Source organism: Haemorhous mexicanus, chromosome 1 (genome assembly GCF_027477595.1).
Source record: "Haemorhous mexicanus isolate bHaeMex1 chromosome 1, bHaeMex1.pri, whole genome shotgun sequence".
Taxonomy (NCBI): domain Eukaryota; kingdom Metazoa; phylum Chordata; class Aves; order Passeriformes; family Fringillidae; genus Haemorhous; species Haemorhous mexicanus.
Genome location: NC_082341.1, coordinates 92,143,197 through 92,163,643, shown reverse-complemented (window position 1 = coordinate 92,163,643; position 20,447 = coordinate 92,143,197). Strand labels below are relative to the sequence as shown.

The 20,447-nt window shown below is 36.2% G+C and overlaps 1 long non-coding RNA gene across 4 annotated transcripts in view; it reads right to left on the bottom strand.

The window, feature by feature from the left end:
• The window catches only part of LOC132332161 (uncharacterized), a 31,441-nt gene extending 12,308 nt beyond the window's left edge, over positions 1–19,133 (bottom strand). The window contains exons 1-4 of one of the 4 annotated variants that reach the window (XR_009487806.1): positions 18,596–19,131; positions 17,321–18,433; positions 16,294–16,449; positions 13,366–14,563 (exon numbers count right to left, since the gene is read on the bottom strand). This is a non-coding gene — a long non-coding RNA (uncharacterized LOC132332161). Of the gene's footprint in view, positions 1–1,214; positions 14,564–16,293; positions 18,434–18,595 lie in introns of those variants that run through there. The other 3 variants (XR_009487807.1, XR_009487804.1, XR_009487805.1) reach the window with 3 other exon arrangements.
• Between the last annotated feature and the right edge of the window lie 1,314 nt (positions 19,134–20,447).

Sequence of the window (20,447 nt, the reverse complement as noted above, 5' to 3'; positions counted from 1 at the left end):
CATATTAAAGCAAAGAAATGTTAAGTGCTCTTTAAAATTGGGCATTTTGAGATCAGTAACCTTAAATATTTGCTTCAAATAATCTGAAGGCATTCATTTTTTTGTATTGTTATTGTTGCTTTTCAGTAATTCTTAAAACACTGAGGTTTTCTGAAGGCTAGAAGAAGACCAGTGAGGTACAGATATTTAAAAAGGGAAAATTGGATGATGTCAGTAGCTGCAGGCCTGCAGTCATAATAACACTGGAAAAAGATGATGGGATGGCTGATAGGAGACTGAATGTATAAAGAATCAAAAGAGAGTAAAAAAAACTAGTCTCAGTCAATATGGGTGTATCAGAAATAGATCTTATCAAGGTAACTTAATATATTTTTAATAAGATTGGAGATTTGGTTGCTAAAGATAATCAGGTTGATATAGAGTACTGAGGTTTCAGTGAGGCATTCCATTTATTACAACACAACACTTTGATTAAGAAATGAGAGCAGTACAAAATCAACATGTGATATATTAATGGATTAAAAACTAGCTAACCAGTAAGACTCAAAAAGCAGAAATTATCATTAGCCTGTGCTTCTAAGTGAGGTCTGAAAAAAATAGTTCTGCTCTTTATTCTATTTTTATCAATGATGTAGAAGACAACTTTAAATAGCAACCCATAAAAGTTTGCAGGTACGAGAAAAGCAGCAGGTACAGGAGATAATAAAGAAGACAAGTCACTACTGCGGAACTATCTGGCTTGCTTGGCAACATGAGGTCATTTTAATGTAGCAAGTTGTAAAAACCTACATGAACTCACAAAGAATGAAGGACATATTTATGGTTGGGGGACTGTACTGGATAAAGTAGTGATGATGAAAAGGATTCTTGGGATGAAGGCAAGGTCAGTGGGAGATGATCAGCTGAACAAGAGTTCCCAGTATGATGCTACACCAAGATGAACAGAAATTTGGTAACACAGCGCTCTTTGATCGATCAGACAAAACTGTAATAAGATCAGATGGCTAGAAGTTAAACCTCAGTTAATTCAGGGTGAAAAAAAACAACTTTTCAGTAGTGAAAGTACATATATGTCCTTTAATGTAGGCGATTTTAAAATAGTGCTCGGTGACTGGCTTTTTATTTTATTCTTTTCTTTCCCCACAAAAAACAAACAAATAAACAAACAAACAAAAGACAAGAACAACAACAACAAAAAACACCACCAGAAAGGGTAATTTGGGCAAGGTTTATTTTACACAGAAGACCATGCAAGTTCATCTCACTCTGTTAGTATTCTTTCTGAATTTTACATGCACTTGGCTAATGCATTCATTCACACTTTTAGCAATGGTGAAGCCACTGTCATTCTTGTCAGGTAATTCCAATTGATGCACCTCTGAATAGCCACCATGGTTCATCACAAAGGCTACATTTTCAAGTTTAGGTGGGGATTTGAAGTGTTATCAGTAGCGCTACAGGTGGCATTGTTCTAGCCATTCCTTGTTGTATAAATTTAAAATAGAAAAATAATCAAGTTCATTAAAAAATATTAAGGCCTCTGTTTCTGCATTTAAAAGCTCAGCATTAGGTCTGGGGGCCTTAGTTGACTTCTTTGATCTGATTCTTGCCTTCAAGACCATCCCCAAGTGCTTGAAGAACATGTTGGTCCTGGGCACAACCCTTGCAGTAGACTTTGTTCTTTAAAAGTGCTTTGCTCAGCTTGCCTTTCACAAACCTGTGCTATTTGCAGCAATAGACAGCTCACTATCTTCCCATACAGACAGGAAATTCTGGAAAAGTTTGACTGGGAGCAGTTTTCCCCAGCAATGGAATCTTTCCACTCTCTCCGAGAGTGACTGAGTCCCTGCTCTTCCTTAACTCCTGGGAAATCACAGCACCAGCCCTGTGTAAAGGATCACAGCTCAAAATCTTTTAGCAGAGTTTCATCTAAAAATTTGAACTGAGATCCAAATTAGACTTTTCAAATAAGGAATAAAGTTTTAATCAGCCGCAAGTACACTAAGTGTTATTAAAAATCATGACCTATTTACCTTATTTAGAGCAAGAGATTGAAAGCATTTCAAAGTCATATTTAAGCCTCCTGCTGACATTGCTATTCTGAAATATGGGGACTTTATTATGTTACTTGGACGTGTGTTAAGGGACGTTACTGACATTCTCCATAGTATATAAAACTGGGGAAACAGCTAAAAATGTTTTGGTTACCTCTCAGACTTACAAAGAGAAAGTATTAAAAGTTAACAATTAAATAAGTAAAGTACTTTCTTATTAGAAAGAAATTAAAGTTGTTCTTGATCTGCTATTTCAGCCTGCTGTCTCAATATAGGGTGAGGGGAAATTAATTATTTTTCTGATATCTGGAATCAATTTTAATAGGAAAAGAAATAGAATGAAAGAAAATAAACAATTCTGAAATGTCTGTTAGAAATCAGATGTGACGTAAACACCAAACAAGATCCTGGGGTCTGACCATACCAGGCCTTCCTCTAATACAAATGAAAGGTAATCCACAATTATGGGCTCTAATTATTTAATAAAATGTTTATTTGTATTTCTAATTCTCTGGGTGAAATTCAATCTCCTGCACTCGTATGAGGCAAAGTAATTGGGGGTCTGTGCACTGGTTGTGTAAAGGGCCTGCTGGGGTGAAATTCATCCTTCCCAATCTGAGGCTCACGACTACTCCGTGCCGCTCCAGTTCCCTGGCCAGCTGCTCTCGTCTGTGCCTTCGCAATGCTTGGTTGGGAATGGCAGTTGCCATCACTCCAAGTAGTTTATAAGGGTTAGAGCTGGTTTGGGTGTCCCGTGAGTGCAGTTTATAATTTCTCTTGCCCTTCATTGGTGGAGTAGCTATCCAGAGAAAAACGTTCTTCATACTGCAGAAGAGACTTCAAAAATATTCAAAAAGAGGACATTTTTCTGATTGCACCACAGGTGATGCCACTAGTGTGGTAATAGCTTGAAACATCCCTGGTCTTCAGGCATCAGACATGAGGGCAGACACGTTTTACATTCACTCACAATGGAAAGAGACATCCAAACAGAAAGCATCTGTGATATTTTTAATGTTAATTCCTTCTCTATATGCCAGAATGAGACAGTCTTTAGTATATGTACGTGTAAGTCAGCATTTTGTTTTTGTAAATACTTGTGAGAAGGGAAAAAGAGACTAAATCTATTTGGGCCTGGGTTTGGGTGCATGTGTGTGTATTAAAATCACCAGAGTCAAGAAGAGCTGTGGAGATGAATGATGAAGCTGAAAATTTCCATTCACACTCTCGTGTAATAGGAGATTTGAACAGAAATCAAACTCTAATACAAGTTTTCATCCATGTGCATGGGTTAAGGCAACATTTTGGATGCTGTGAATGTAGTGGCCTAAGACAATCATGTACTATCAAGCTTGCACATTATGGGACATTGTTATCTTGCACATGTGAGGCTTCCAGCCCAGATACTGTTTCAGAGTAACTGAGAATTTTCTCCTACACTTCTAATCCCCCAAACAACAGCATGTGAACAATGCTGTGGGAGTGAACAATATCTTGTTTCAGTCCGTGTGGAAGAGTCTTAAATAAACACTATCAATGACTTTGCAAATCTCTGACAATGATCTATACACTTATATTCTGCAACAAATAAAGCACTTCTATCAGTCCATCAGAAGAAAACATTCAATTAAACCATTTATTTTAAGGGAGATTTAAATGTAAAGCTTTTAATACAGACTCCCAAATCTTCAAAAACTCTTTCTCCTTTCTCTGTTGGAAAGAGTGGAGGGGAAAAAAGTGACTGAGTACTTTAAATGAAGACTTTGAGCAGGCCCTTCTTAGGGAAAGTTGTTACTTACTGAAAGCCTTGGTGAGTGTCTAATTATTTCCTTTAGAGCCACTTTGAATTGGACCATAAGATTCCAATGTGTATTGAATTTAAATTCTACTTATGGGCTCTGCTTCCTTTGATTCTGCATTTCTAGCAAGGAGAGCTCCTTACACCACATTAATCATAATATATGGAAGGGCTTCTGTGTTTGCTTCTGCAGCGCACTAAGTTGTCCCTGAAGATAAAAAAAATCCCCTTGGAAGAAAAATCTCATTCTAAATGAAGATTTAAATTGAAATTATTGGAGAAGTTAAGAGGAAAAGATATGCCCAGTAAAATTAGAACAAGCATTTAAATGGAAGAGGGTATCTTTAATTATTTTCTTCCTTGGCATTGCAGAAAATCCCATGATATGATAACTAAGGATACTTTGGGGGGTTAAGAGCCCAACAGCAGAAAAGCTAATGGGATTTTTTTTTTTTCAGATCGAGGTTAAAGTGATGGTGCTGTAAGTAGGCTGTCAAACTATCTCAGCTCACCATCTGCTACATATTAATTTACAATAGAGAGATAGGTGAAGTGGGTGTTACTCTTCAGGAGCTATATAAATGTGTAACTTTCTCAATTAGTATTCATTTCAAATGAAGAATAAAATCCCAGGAAATTCAGACCAGAATACAAGCCAGGCGGTATTATATTTAAATGGTACTAGTATACCTGTAATACACAGCTAGAGCTGCAGTGTATTGCCAAGAATAGAGTCCAAAAGACTAGGCTAAGCCATTTACCATTAATGTCATGAGATGTCTTTGTTTTGTATAGGTATGCAAAATGACATAGAATATATGTGTGTTTCCAGAAGGCTTTTAATTTTATTTTTTCCCTTTTATTTTATTGGAAATAAGTGTTGCAGTTTTAGTTTGGAGAGAACTGTTTTCCCTTTAAAAATATTGATTCCCAGTTGCACAAAATCAGATCAAGAAAAGGAAACAGCTACTTAAGAAAAACAAACTTGACTCTCTCGTTCCTGTGTGAAACATATACTCATTGAAGAGAAATAGAGGAGAACTCTTAATTTTTGTACATAGGAAGCCAGAAGCTACTTGTAAAAGTGGGAACAGATTTCCCTTTCACACTGTAATGGCAGCACAGAGCCCTCTCCCATCTCTTGGATACGTGGGACTTCCTCCAGGTTAATTCCCTTTCTCTCTGAATGAGACTGAAAATCCTTTTCTTGATCTCAAAGGAAATCAAAGGATCAAACACTGAGTCTGAAAATGTGGGCTGTGTATAGTTTATAACTTTGTCATTGATACCTATTAAAATATAGTGAGTTTCTGCTTTGGTAATTAAAAGGTTTGTGTGTATTATGAAATATAGAATAATGTGTTCCTTTAAATTCATAGATATTATTTTTCCTGGTCTCTTCAGCATTTACAGTAGCATGAAATATTGTTTAACAATTAGCAGTGCTTAAGTGAAAATGCTGTTCAGGCTTAGGCTAATCATAGCAGACCTGGCCTTGTTTTATGTAGAAAAATCTCTTAAATCCTTATCCCAAGTTAGAAGCCCTTTTGTTTTCCTCACTTACTCATTGCCAAAGAATGTGCGATTCCATGACAAGGGTTTTTTGTCCCACAACCTGAAGTTTTCCCAGACCTCCTCCTCTTCTTCCCTCATGAGGGAAAAATACTGAATTCAGGGAAAAGTAGAGCTATGCTCTAGCTTTCACTATTCTGTATCTCCTGTGCAAAGCCAGGGTGGTGACGGTGTGGGAGCTGCAGAAGGCAGGGGACATTGCTGTGATGCTGGAGCGGGGGTACAGCTCTCCTGCAGACCAGAGCTGCAATGGTGCAGTCCACTGTGGAGGCAAGTTTCTTTATAACACACAGCCATCTCTTGCTAAACATCCAGAGCAGAGGTGGTATGCTTAGCCATAATTTAAAGGACCATGACATGAAGAAAGGGTTATGATGTTTAAGTTATAGGCCATCCAAATGTTATAGGCCCAAGCAAGTTCCTATTAGCAATAACTCAAGTCCACTGAGGAGATTTGACATTCAAAACCGATGAGCACTAATCCCTCGAGCCTGCTCCGACCCAGCCACACTCAGGCCACTTGGTAACCTGAGTGACCCAGGAGTCAAACCATGATAACCCTCTTCAATTTAAAGAGCAGCTTCTCCCCATCTGTCTGAGTTCTGACTCTGCACAATAAATTTCCCAAAGAGCATAAAGACCCATCTAGTGTATATCAAATCAATATCATTGTGGCTTGCAGCGATATCTGAGGCTACAGTTCACAAAATAAACTAGGCCAGGGGCTGGATTTCTGCCCTTGGCAATCAATCAGACTCACTGGGTCATAGATTTTAGTGTAAATTAACACAGCAGAAACAATCACGCTCCCCAGATGATGATATAATACAGTATTTGCTTTTCTTTTCCCCCCCATTTCATTGCTCATGCTCGGCGGCTAAGCTGTACTGAACAAGAATAATAAAAAGCAATGATTAGAAAGGTGGTGGTAATCATAAAGCAGAACATTAATATTCTCCTGACAAATGTATATAAAATGCACATAAAATATATACACAATATTAAAAGGAAAAAGGAAAAGGGAAGTGATGTTAAGTCACTGATGTTTGAAAGGTGTTATTTTTGCTTAAGAATTGTCGAAGTGATCTTGTAAATCAGTGTGAGTGGTTATCATTTTCTTTCATTACTGTATTTGAATCCAAAGATGCTAAGTGCTCCATTATTGTCTGTATATACCACTTCCCCTGCATGGTGTGGAGCATACTGACAAGTCCTTTCTCCACTTACAATTCCGGTTTTCCCCAGCGTTTATGTGGGCATTGCCAACACTTTTCCCCAGAGAAGTTTTAATTTTTTCTCTTTAGTATGTCATTGTTGTAGGAGAAGAGGCACCTGGTTTTCCTGACATGCACCTTTATGCAAATTTCATCTTTTGAAATTTTCTTAGACTGTGCCACATATATGAAAGCCTTGCAGGAATTACTATAATCTCTAATTATTCAATTGACATAAGACAGTGTATTGTATTTTCTGTCAGAACCTTAGGAAGAAATGTCAATACTTTCAGCATTAGCAGGACATTTTTTGAATTATAAACACCTATCTTCTAATGTTATCTCATGCATCTTCACAAAATATTTTACAGAAAGAAAATGTGATACACATAAATATGCCAGCTGGATGTTTAATTTAGTGCAACAGAAAATTCTGGTAAGCAACTGTTTCATTCCTTAAGTATTCAAACCTTTACATTAGTGTTCAGACAGTGTAATTCTGCTCTGTATTTATTTGCAAAATACCTAATTAGATTATACAAACAATGTATAATTTATATATAATAAAATACTAAGCTGTGTGCAAAAGCTAGATAGTATGGATTAGAACTGTGTGAGAATAATATCTACCATGCAGGAGTGGTTTCTGTCGAATAGTCAGAATAATAAGATCTATCAAATAACAGTTTTAAGCAGGAATTCATTTCTTAGATTAAATTTATCAACTATTTTCTGCCAGGGGCATAGAGAAACAAAAGCTTTAAAGGTAGCTCTCTTCTGAGATGATTGAAGGCAAACTGTACCTCCTTTACTGACAAATCTACTCTTCTGTTGTCTGACTAAAGAAAGGAGCTGGATTAAGAGTGTGTGGAAGGGGGAGAATCCCTTGTGTGTGTGTTGGTGTGTCCAACTCAGGAAAGCTCTTAAGTAGTGGCTACAGGGTAGAACTGAGGTAGAACTGAGGAAGAACTGAAGAATCTGATGCCCCAACGGCACAATATGTCAACTGAATATATTTCCTGAGCAATGGGGATGTGAGCTGGACAAGCAAAATAGTCATTAAAGAGCTACACAGTGTCCCTTCATGGTAATTGTGAAGGAACCCCCTTTCTCCCTGTCTTGGTCCTTATCTTACTTAGTGGGTATTTCCTTTGTGGCTGAGGACTTTTCCAAGGAGAGAATAAAACTCCTGAGAAAGACTCAGTGAAATTGTACAGGATTAGTGACAAATAACTGAATAGTTTGTCTGAGTGGAGCAATATTCTCCCCCTCAAATAAAACCTCAAAAGCAAAAAACAAACAATTGACTCAGTCTGTAGGCTGAAGAAGTGGATTTTCTCTTTCCACAATAGTCCACCTATGAACAGCTGAGTTACAAACTCTTGCAAGTTATTATTTTGGTTTTTAAGCTTGGATTCCTCAGGAAAACTCTGGTTGTGGGCCACTAGAACAGCTGTTGTATTCTGACAGCAACTAGATTACCCATTTTTCTAAAAGCCAGTGTAGGCCACGGTTGCCTGGAGGTAGCAATCACTTTGTGTGGTTCTTCACAATTCTATGTAATTCTATGTTCAGCTTAAGTAGTTGAAAATAATTTCTTAATGTCCAATATGTAGCAATTAGGTCTGTGTTCCATGGAGGTTAGTGTTAAAATAAACTTTTGATTTTTACTTCTTAAAAAAAATATTTAACTCGTATGTAGAAAAATTTAGCTGAAGAGGTTCATAAGGCTCTGTCTCAGAAGGAACACAGAAGATGCCTCAACAAAATTTTTTTGATCCTTTGTGAACCTATTTTATGCTACAGACCTTAATTATGTTGTGGCAAGGTATTTTTCATGAGACTGCCTGCTTCTTTCAGAGTACAGACTGGATGCACACAGGACCAGAATTAAAATCTCATAGGGTACCATAAATCTCACCTCACCCAACTTGCTTTTTCTGGAGTTTGCCGCATAAGCATCCTTCCTCTGACCTATTTTCAAGCACTTTAAAATAATAACTTTGTTGCCTCCCTGTCTTTCCTTGCATTTTGTCTACATTTAGTGATGTATACATGAAACAGCTCTGGGTCTTTGGAGTGCTGCAATGATAGTGCCCCCTAAATAAGGAGCAAGTGCTATCTGTCAATATTCTGTGTCTTGCAACAACACAGTGGGCCACGTGAGAGGTCTGCATTACATCATTCATGGACTTTCCAGGCTTGTAATGTCCTTTCAGTGAACCTGAACTGAGTGTTGAGCTTATAACAAAAACTGAAACCCGGGGAGTTACTTGTGGTTTAGGATTTTTTGCACAGCTTCAATATACACATACTGGGAGTCATTGCAATAGGCCAAAGATGTGTTTCAGCCACTTGTGAGGTAGTAATGTTAATAGGTAAGAAATTTGCTTCCTAACATAAAAATTTTTCATTTCACCATTTTAGAGGTTTTGTGTTGGTTTTGTTGGGTTTTTCTTAAATGAACACAGGGCATCTGTAATATTTTTTGCAGTTCTCCAATTGTAGGAAAAAAGCATTTGCTGTGAAAAGTATACTTATGGATACTATTCTATAGATGTGTGAGTGTATGATTCCCTGTGTTTGTCTGCACGCCTGTGTGTAAAAGTAATGAAATAGTCACTGGGCTAGAAGAAAGAGGGAAATTACAAACAAATCCTACAGTCCAATGGTCAGGGTACTCCCCTGGAATGTGGGAGAATCCAGTCACAGTCCCTGCAGAGATGAATGTTAATTATGTACAGGAAGAAGAGCACTTCCAGAGGGAGAGATTAAGAGATACCTATTCACTACCCCATGGATTAAGTCACCTTTGTGGGAGATTTGTGTTTAGTGTCAATTGGGATGCACTCAGAACTTCTAGGCAGTAAAAAGCTCTTCTCCGTGGTGTGAGACAGAAGCTCTCCTCCTGACCACCAAGTGTTCACCTCGTAAGTGAGATGAACACACCTTGCTTTTTAAACCTGTGATGTCTTAAGACAAGCATTACAGCTCTGGTGTAGCAAGACTGTGACAGCCCTTTCTATGAAATTCTAGGATCTGGGGCATTTCTGTGGGAGAAGCAGGCATATAGGAAATGCAGATACATAAGACATAAAGGAAGGTGGTGGTGATATAGCATGGGAGGAGGACAACAGGAGAATAGGAATCTGACTCTTGTATTTGAGTCTCCTAAAAAATAGATGGTTTTTCTGTATTCACCCAAGGGAACATAGTGTTATTTTTTTCCCTTTCATTTCCATTGTACACTTCTCGTCCTGTCTTCTCTGTTTTCCTTTCCACAATTATTCCATGCCAGACCTCGGAAGATAATTATTTTAAGGACCATTTTCATGGAGCTCCCTTTGTGATGATGCTGCCTTGAAAGTCATCTTGGTATAAGGCTATTCTTAGGTTTCAGAAGGCCTAAGAACCTTTGCCTTTTCTTGCTCCTGGAAAGTCAAATGCCCGTCATGAGGGGTCCCAACACCATGAGCCAAATGACAAGTTGGGGGACCAGAAAGCAATTATTCTTTCTCCCACCTACAGCTGCCATGTGTCAGGTTCCTTTTGTTTCAGACTCAAGTCTGAAAACTTTCTCTTCTAAATTGTTACTGTTTCTGTCTTTTGTGCTTCATGAGCAATTCCTGACATCTCTCTCCAGGTCTTTCCTCTCTGATTTTCAAACACAGCCAAAGAGAAACTATATTTACATCTAATGACACACCTTGATAAATATGTAGAAGTTGCAGTCTTTAAAAACAAAAAGATAATTAATACTTTGTCTTAGATTTGTTTGTATTCGTTTTTAAATTCACTTAAGTGTTTAAAATATTTAACTGATTAATGGAAAATACTTTATCCAAATGATATTTTTTGTTTCCTTTTAATCAGGAAAAGCACTTCTTAGATTACAAAAGAAAACAGTTGTCAGACTGCATAAAGGCAGGCTGATCTTTAAATCTTGAGAGAAAACCTAGTGCTCTCAGCTTTTAATCCTATTTTCAAAAATTTAAGTATATTCAGATAACTTGGATAATCCTTAGGAAGAAAAATAAATGCTATGTTTCTTACAAGACCCAAACTTCCAATAAATCATTTGGGACTGAGGCAGTGAAAGCAAGCCAAACCGAGTTAATTTGGAGATTGGCCCCCGTAGCTAATTTGACAAATGGCACTGAAATTTAACTGGTATTTTTTTCTATGCATGCCATTTTTTGTTTGGTGGCTGCAAGGGTTATTAGCATGACTTGTTTCCTTCATGTTACTGCTTTTCATAAAATTAACTAGAAGAAATGGTGCCAAGAAAGAAAAAAAAAAGTTCAATTGGTTCATGGTTTAAAGTAATAAAATGATACAGTATTAAAATGGCAACAATTCTGCCCTTACGAAATTAACTGGTACAAAACTTAGAGTTGGTTACAAACTGTATGCAAAATATAAAGCAATAAAGAGAAATGCATATTTGCCCATTGTTTTACTGAATGTCATAAACAAAGCCAACTAAAATTCTGGGAAGTAATGCTGTGCTTGTTTTTCTAAGTAACACTAAGAAGCTGCTTAACTTAAATGGTATACCATGGGAAAATAATTTCTAATTATTTTAAGTAATATTTAGATCAATTCATAATAATCTTATTATCTTTCATGTTTATGTCAGTATTAGATTACTTTCATGTTTGTTTAAGCTCTTTTGCTTTTTAGAATGTTGGTTTCAAAGGCAAATTGAGCATAGTTAAAATAATCAATGTCCTTTGTGGTTTCAGCATATGCATAGAACAACAATAGTTGAAAGGAATCTAGTCCTTTCTTATACAAACTATTAAGCTTTTACTGAAGAAAAACAGAATTATCTAGCTAATTATATCATTCATTATTGCTACCTGCATATAGTCAGTAACTTACAGCCTTTTAAAGAAAGCTATGGTGAAGGAGATATGCTGTGAGAAAGAATAGCAGCTGGGCAGCCTCAATCCCTGTACAGCATTGCTCAAAAAATGGTCTTTGTTGGCTCATATGAATGATTGGGAGTAAAAAACAGTGTGGAGCTGAAACTTCGGGATTTCACCTGGAAAACTCTGCATTCACTTTTTTGCTCTGCCACAAACTTTCTGTATGACCTTCAGCTGATTATTTCACTGTCTCTGAGCTCTGGTGTGGAGCTAAAAGGAGCCAAGGCACTTCTTTTCTCCTATCCTTTGCCTACAGCTGGACTGTAAGAAACCTGTGGTGGGGGTTATACCTGTTCTTTGTGATGTGCTGGTGTAGTCCATAGCCTGGTAGGGCACCTGTCTTGGCTGCAGCCACTCTCCCAGGTTGTACAGTGAGTAATGACACTAATCCAACAGGCCGTCTGTACATGAAAGCACTCATTAGCTTCACTAAGATTTCCACTGGAGCCATGATTGCAGCGGTGAAGTGCTGACAATTTCTCAGCATGGGTCACCTTCTGAAATATTTAATGGGAGTGAAAAATACCTGAACTAATTGCTAATGTCTTATTCTTTGTTGGTTTTTCTTCGCTTCATCCTCCTGTGCTTTGTGTCTTACTGTCATGAAAGGAAAATTAACATTTTGCAAGGACTCTGGGGGCTCCATTGCAACAGAAGAAGCAATAGGTGTAAAGGGTTGGCAATACTCAACAGGGTGCTTTCTGCTCCTACTCTCCTCCTGAGAGAGGTGCCTGGGGTGTGCTGTTGTTCCTGCTGGTTTATGCATCTAGGATTTTTACTGACTGAAGAAACTGAAGCATGGAAGGAGAGGGATTAAATTAATGTACAAGGCATGGCTGAGCTTTCCCCACATCCAGAAATACAAAAACACAAGACTAGTCTAATTTTTTTTAAAGGTCAGCCTACAGATTTTTGCTGCTTCCCCATCGCAAATGTGAGCAATGAATGTCCATTACAAGATACCAAACAGTCCTAACACCAAATCTCTGTGCACAGAGAGCATTCCTGAGATAACACACTGATAAAAATATATTAACCAATCCTACTCAATTTTGAGATTATTTTGTTGTTTTTCTTTTGCAGTAAGAAGACACTTCAAATTGCTCTTTCCAAAATGGTAGTAGAATGTTTTTCTTTTCTTAGAAGCCATCTTTTTAAGTGTCCTTAACACTTCAACTGTATTTGTATAATCACTCGGAAAATATTTCTACTCTGATGAAAGCATAGAGCCTGATTTGCAAGACCCACAAGATGGACTTGCTAAAAGATGATGTTTCTCTTTTTAATACTGGAATGCAACATGTTATTGGTAGGTGGCAAATTTTATTGCCTATGTTCAGTGGCAATACCAGTGTAGCATTGTGTTAGCAGACTAACACATTTTTATTTTAGAAAGTTTCTCTTTTGCAGTTTTAAGCTGCAGGCAGTAGTTCAGACTTCAAGACCATTTGGTAGCTAGAAATAAATGCAAGGAGAATATTCACCTCAAGGATTCCAGTATGTTTCAAAGAAGATGACTTTTGGGTTTGTATCCCATCTGCATCTTTTTGATAAGCCCTACTATAAATTGATTTGTGGAGTTCAATATTTCCAGACATACACTACATATGGGCAGGTACTGATGCTGAGTTATTTAACAAATATTTGCCACCTTCTGTTTAGGATGCTTTCTCTGCTCATCTAATTCTTTATTGGCCAGCGACACTTCCTAATGCTATGTAAGAATGATACAAAACCTCCACTTTCTTTTTAAAAAGGGTGTCCATGTGTGTAAAAAAACTACTTGATAACTGTACCTGTGATTACCCAAAATGCCCAGGTCTGCATCAAAATCACTCCTTCCATGTTCACGTGTATCAGATCTAAGGTTTCAGGTCACACGACTGAAAAGAAGAGGGAGATTCCTAATCTTTTGAGGAGATGTCCTCTTCTTTTAAGAAGGGCTCTGCAGAAAAGTACAGATAGTAGATACTGAGTATTCCTGTTGAATTCTACATGGATTTATTTCTCACGAAGCTGGAATTAAGTGAAGCTGTTGGTCTGTAATTAGTAAGACCCAAAGGAAACCATGATGACCTAAGTATATATCAAAACACATGAAAACTTGAAACACTTAGCAGAAATAACCTGCATGTAGAAGTCAACAACTACACTTAACTATGAAACTGCACCTGGAAAAATATAAAGGAGAGACTTGGAAATTGTAATTTCATCCTTTTTTTCTGTAATGGATTGTAGGAAAGTTATAAATACCATGAACTACTCCTACAAGATGATGAGGTGAGACAAAGGTGAAAAAAATAAATGAAACAACCTGAATAGTAGATTTTTCAATAACCAGTCAGACTAGAAACAGCTGGTTATTAATATAGAAGTCAAAATAAGTAAGTAGAAACTTTTTATCATAGAATATTTGTAATATGCCAACATAGCAATCTGAAAATCAGAAAATACTGATTACTTTGTAATATCCAGCATGCAATTTGAACTTATTTAGGAAAAAAAAATGCAATCATACTTAACTTTATATAGATGTTCTAAGGAAAAAACCTAGAGGGGGAAATTTATACATACAGGAATCAAAAGGGAAACTATATTTATCCTGATTAAAAAAATATTATATACCTACAGACTTAGTAGCCAAAAGGCAATTGTGAATCAGGAAACAAAGAAAATAAATATTTTGTGAGCTAGTTATTCTATATGATAAAAAGAGGTGTAAAAGAGGTGACATTTTAGCTCTGACAGACTGCACGAGTACATTTGATTGAACGAGCTTCAGTGGGACCAAAAATTTATTTCACATCCCAAGGAGCACCAACCAGCCATGAGATTCCTTAAGGAAAATTGTCTGTAGAAGAACCAAACTTTTAGGTCATGCCTGTTCTAATGATTTTGTTGCAAATATAGAAGTATTTATTGTCCCTTTCAAAGTTCATGTTTCTGGGGTCAGATTTTCTCTGATGCACTCATCCAGCAATAAAATAAAACAATCTGAAAAAAAAGCAAAAAAAAAAAAGGAACCTGTTGAAATTTTTTTTGTTTTACTTCAGTCCCATGAATTCTGAATATTTAGTTTTGCAATGGGGGAAGAATAAGAATTCAATAAAACGTTCTTTGAAAAAACAGAATTTTAAAAATCTCATAAATTATTAGGATGTAATTTAATAATCAGCCCAAATCCAGAGAAGACTAGCTAAATATGATATAATAAAGAAATAAGAGAACACTTGCTTTCTTTGAAACACAAATTTAAACAAGTGCAAGGAAATAATTTACTACTTTTATTATAAACTTTTAGGATTGACTTTTGCAGAACATTTGATCCTAAATCAATATCATACTGATATGTATAATCATGATACATACAATTATAAACAGTGATAAAATCATAATTTTATAAAAAAATATTATCTGGTATTGTATTAACTAATGTAAAACTAGTAGAGCTAGTCATAATTATACTTCAAAAATAAAATATACCATTGGCTTAAGAAAAAGTAAACTATTCTGTTGTGATAGAATTTTATAGGTATAGGTATTTTTTTTATGCATTAAATTTTGCTACAGAGTTGTGCAGTTTTCAAAAGATTAATTTTCCTTTTTTATATCTTTTTCTTGGAAATGTTACACAGACTCTGTACAAGTATATAAATACTATAAGTATAAATTTACTTAGCCTTTTAAAACAGACATTATTTATGCAGAGCACAGCCACAATCATTATGGAAAAATCAAATATTGACAGCATTTGAAATAAAAATGCTTCATATTACCAGCAAAACTAATTGCCATCTCTGATGAATCTCCTATTTTTAAAATGGCCTAATCTACAGAAATAGATTACTAAAATCATGTGTGGTGCTAGTAAACATTTGAGATCACAGGCATTCAAGCCTCATCTGAAAAAGTCCATTCTTAGTGTTGCTTTTCAAAAAGAAGCAGCAGTGCTGAACATCTTACTATTTCACCTCTAAAGTTACTGGACTGTGTCACAGTAAGAGCAATCAATATTGGTTAATAGGCCAGATCTGTGTTATTAGTATTCTTTACAACCTTGACATACTTCGTTTTATGTACAGATTGCCTATGAAAACTTGGGCTTATGTCTTGTCTAGACAATACCTTACATGGCCATTCAAATTAATAATGTGCCAAAATTATCCTATGCTTAATGCAGCTGTGCTCTGTATTGACTCTGAAAATTAAATTTACTTCATGGTGCCTATTGACAGCTGGGTCTCAAGCATATTTAATGGATTTGAAAGGAGTTTGGGCTATGGCTTATGCCTCCAAGCAAAATGTTAATAGCTAATAATTTTCATTAAAAGTGAGAGCATTTATCTATAAATGTTGCATTTCTCAGTATATGAAGTCAGCATAAAAACAAGTTTAAGATCACCTTTCAGTTCACCCAAAGCACCCAGAAGGAATCAAGAGAAAATAAAAATAACCTGTTTGCTGTCTTTAAATGCAATTCGTTGGCTTATTAACAATGTATTTGCAAATATGTGTTAAGGGAATCTTATTCTAGTTGAGAGAAATAGCTTTAGTTCCAAGAAGGCAGAGACAATACCTCAAGTTGCGTCTGAACATAATGAAAAACCTCATACATAATATATTTATTGACAGCCCTGGAAATTGAACTTTTTTATTTATTGACAGCCTGCACACAGCATAGGCAGTGCAAGTTTCTCTCACTGCTAAGCAAACACACTTTTTACCTGGACAGAAGAAACTACTTTTTCTGAAGGAAATAGAATTTATTCACCATATCCAGTTTTTAGAATTTATTCACCATATCCAGTTTTTCCTTGGACTCTCTATGAAATGTCAGAAAGGATTGTAAGTCAGTCTCCATTCTGGTGATCGCTTTTTTGCTGTAGTATGTGTTCACAAGAGAAGCAGAAACACATTTTAGTCACTAGTAATATGAGATTGAATTCTGCCACTAAATCTACAGTTAGGCCATTACACATCTAATAAGGCAAATAACCAACCAACTTCCTATTTATAATTAACATCAAAATTGTTGTTTTGTTTATAGTTAGCAGTAGATAAGCAGGTAAAATTGGGAGGTTTTGCCATGAGAATTCTTTCCCATAGGTTCTTTGTAGTGCTACAATGCAAATGGAAGTATTTTTTTGAGATAAAGACTGCTTCCTGGCCTCCAGTCAGGTTAGACCTCCATAATGTCGGGATGAAGGACTGCCGTAGATTTTCACACAAGACTGTTTGCTAAACTTAGAGAACAGGCAGATTAGGAGAGACTGCACTGGGCTTTAGCAGAAATCAAGGCAGGCCTGAAGTCCAGATAAAAGCGCCACATGCTATGGCAGGCATTGTGAAGTCCATTAGCAGACACCCTGCCTTACATGTAGCAAAATTGTTTCTATTTAGGACCTCCCAAAATGTTTGTGTAGTACAAACCACTGAAAAACATTTTTGTTTGTTGGTTTTGGTTCTTTTTTTGTTGGTTTTCTCTCTTTCCCTGCAGGCTCTTAACACATTCAATATAAGAGACTGGGGTAAGATTAAGTAGAAGGAAGAAAGTGCACATATTCTAGGTGCAATATCTCTGCAGATATTTAACAGAGACATGTCAGAAATACATGCACACACGTACATATGTACATATATTTATATGTATACATATGTGGAGATACATATGCCCATATACTTACAGAAAAATCCATAACCCAGAGAAATATAACAGAAAATGCATTAGAAAACAGAAAACAAATGTGACACCTGGCTCAGCTTCCTAGGAACTGTCAGAACAAACGCAGTCACTGATACACATTGAAGGCAGCAAGGACTGAAAAACAAAACAGAAGCAAACAAAAAAACCCAAAAACCCAAACTAAAAGAAAAAAAAAGAGCAGTAGTTTGATGAAGAAGAATGTTAAAAAGATTAATCAAAGTTTAGAGTATATTATAAATAAAGATTGAGGCTGGGCAGTGACATACAGGCCAACACACCACTGAGTTGCAATTAAAAAGAAAGCATAATATTACCAGCTGGCACATCCTCCATGAAAGGGAAATCTTGTGTAGTATTCCATGGTCTCAAAAGAGACATATGATATGAAGCAAATGTACAAGGGCCTCACATAAAACCTTAATTTAATTATTTTTTTCTCTAGATTGAGTCAGCTTTGAGCTCAAGAATTTTAAGGATCAATAAAATCTTTGATTAAAAATGGCTTTTTGAAGACAAATTTCAAGATTCTTCCTCTTAGACTTCCCAGTCAATTCAGTCCCAATGAGAAAGAAATTTTGCCTCCTTACAGGATATTATTTTGTACACAGTGATTCTTTTATATACCCCAAGATTTGAGAGATCTGATTGAATTTAAGAGCTTTTAAAGACAGAATCTCATGACTGAAGTCCCATTTCCCGATTAAAAAGCTGGCGACAATTGTCTTTCCTTCTACAGCTTTTTACCTGCAAGGAACCACGACAATAATGTTCCTTGCTCTCTCAACAGTGCTTGGATTTGTCTTTTATCCTCTCTGACTTGTTTTGATTGCTGACAGTCATGCTAGGCATTTTGCCTTTCCAACAATCTGCACAGACCCCAGCTTCATGCAGAAGTCCAAAGGGCACAATCCCCCATCTCTTTTGTACTGAGCAGCATTATTTGTAACCTGAAATGTATGGCTTTTTCTCACATTTAACAAACCAAGAAGCTATTAATGTCCATCTTATTGGAAAAGGAGAAACTTTTAACTCATGAAGACAAAAGTGAATTGCTTTCAAAACTCCAACTAAAACACTGGCTGGACAACATATTTTCATGCTGATAAAATGCTGATATTGCTAAGGATGTTTCTTGATGCCAAAAGTTTTTCCTCCTGTAACTGTAAGCAAACAAAAGAACAAAGATTGCTTCAGAGATGCTGTCAGAACTGTCCAAATTGTTCAGTTACAGTTTTTCATTCTTCAAATAAAACCCAGGAAACTCAGCCAGTCCTCCCTAGCACAAAAGAAAGTCACTATTTTTTCCCTTGTTATGCACTTACCTTTAGAAATGCATCAAACTTTTCAAAATTGTCGCCTTTAAATTTTTGCTGGTGCTGTTGATGGATGAAGTGCATCATATAAAAGTAAAAATGTGTCCCAACAGAGTACTTTAATAGCAGATTCCTCCCCCTCACACACAAAAAAATAATCGGCAGGTGTTTTCCTCCTTTCTGTTCTTGTTCCTTCCCTTGTTTCTTCTTTCATTTCTTTTGATGAGAAAAAAACAAAAAAACAAAAAACCCCACCCTTTACTCCTTTGGGGCTTATCTTGTGAGGGATTGGTAAAGCAGGACTAGACTCTATAGATTTCACACATTTTAAATGACAGGATTTGGGAGTCATGTTTTTGTCTCATTGAAGTAAGGCTGGTTCCTAGATTTTACACAATAGCCCTAGTGTGACACTCTATGACTTGAATTTTCCATGACACGTATACTTTTAAAGTAGAGACAACTAGGACATTCTTTTTATGCTATTTTGCTCTTCCATAGCTACAGAAAACAATAGCTACAAACTTTTAATTAATTTCTATAATACAAATCCTGATAACATCCACTCATGGGCCATTTTTAATTTTGAAATAAAAGAGACTAAATAAAATAATTTCCTAACAGCTATAATAGACTAGCTAGAATACATAATCTAATGAACTACTAACATCACTGAAAATTTTTCTGATTGTTAGCAGGCTTTTCTTCCCACTACAAATCAGTCACTAACCTATGAAAAACAGTAAATACATAAATCATATCTATATTTCACCTGGCACAAATTTCAGTAATTTGGAGAGGATGGATGATGCTGTATGAAAGCAGCACTTCTGAAAACAGTGACTATGACATTGACATGTGCTGGTAGTTTGGATTTTCTAATGAAGTGTGCTTTTATATCCCTTTAAATCCTCCTAAAAATTAAGTATATTGTTCATAATTTTACCTGCATTACTTTTAATCTCCAGATGGATTTTATTTGCATAAGAGTTCCCAGGAGAGCTTTGCTATAAAGAAGCCTTGCTGAACAGATCACAGAACTAATCATTATTTTTAACAGACATTTGTAAATAAAATAAAATAAAATATCTATACAATATGTCGTAAGTGAAAGGTTAGCCACTGTGTACAACAATAAAATAATTTAGTTTTAAATAAATTACTTTGCCTTAATTATGAGGTGAACTGAGCCTCAATTCCTAACATAGTTAAGGAAAAATACTCCTGCCAAAAAGCATATTGTAAAAAAATATGAGGCTGAAAAACACTTTCCCTTCACTAACTAGTGTGAGCCTGAAGTTTCTGCAAGATGGGAAGCTCTTAGAGTCAATTCTCAAGGCTGATTTGTATCACTACAGGACAGGAAAATGGCTATAAAAACTACAGAATTGACAATTATGTGATTTATTTGACATTTTGAAATGGTTCCCCATCAGGAAGGAGAGTCTTCAAAGGTAGTAAGGTGACAAAATCAACAGGATTTAATTTCTAACAACTGGTAAGCATCTAGAGAGAAGTTCAACAACACATTTGAGACACCTTTTTTGCAGTAGTACCTGCAGTGGCCTGCACAAGCTGATTTAAACTCTAAAGTGTAAATTGATACATATAGGAACAAAGGATTTGACAAAAAACCCCATGAGTTATCTCTCTTGATTATTTTCCACCCTGAAACTTTCTCTAGGAATCACTATTGTGGCTGCCATTAGGAACTACAGTGACATCCTGTAAGCAGGTTCATATGCGACTGTTGATACCTCCAGGGACTTCCAGTAAATCCTATAAACTCTTCAGAGAGGCAGAATTACTCATGTGCATAATTATCTAAGGGATAGATAATTATCTATTACTAGTTTCCTTT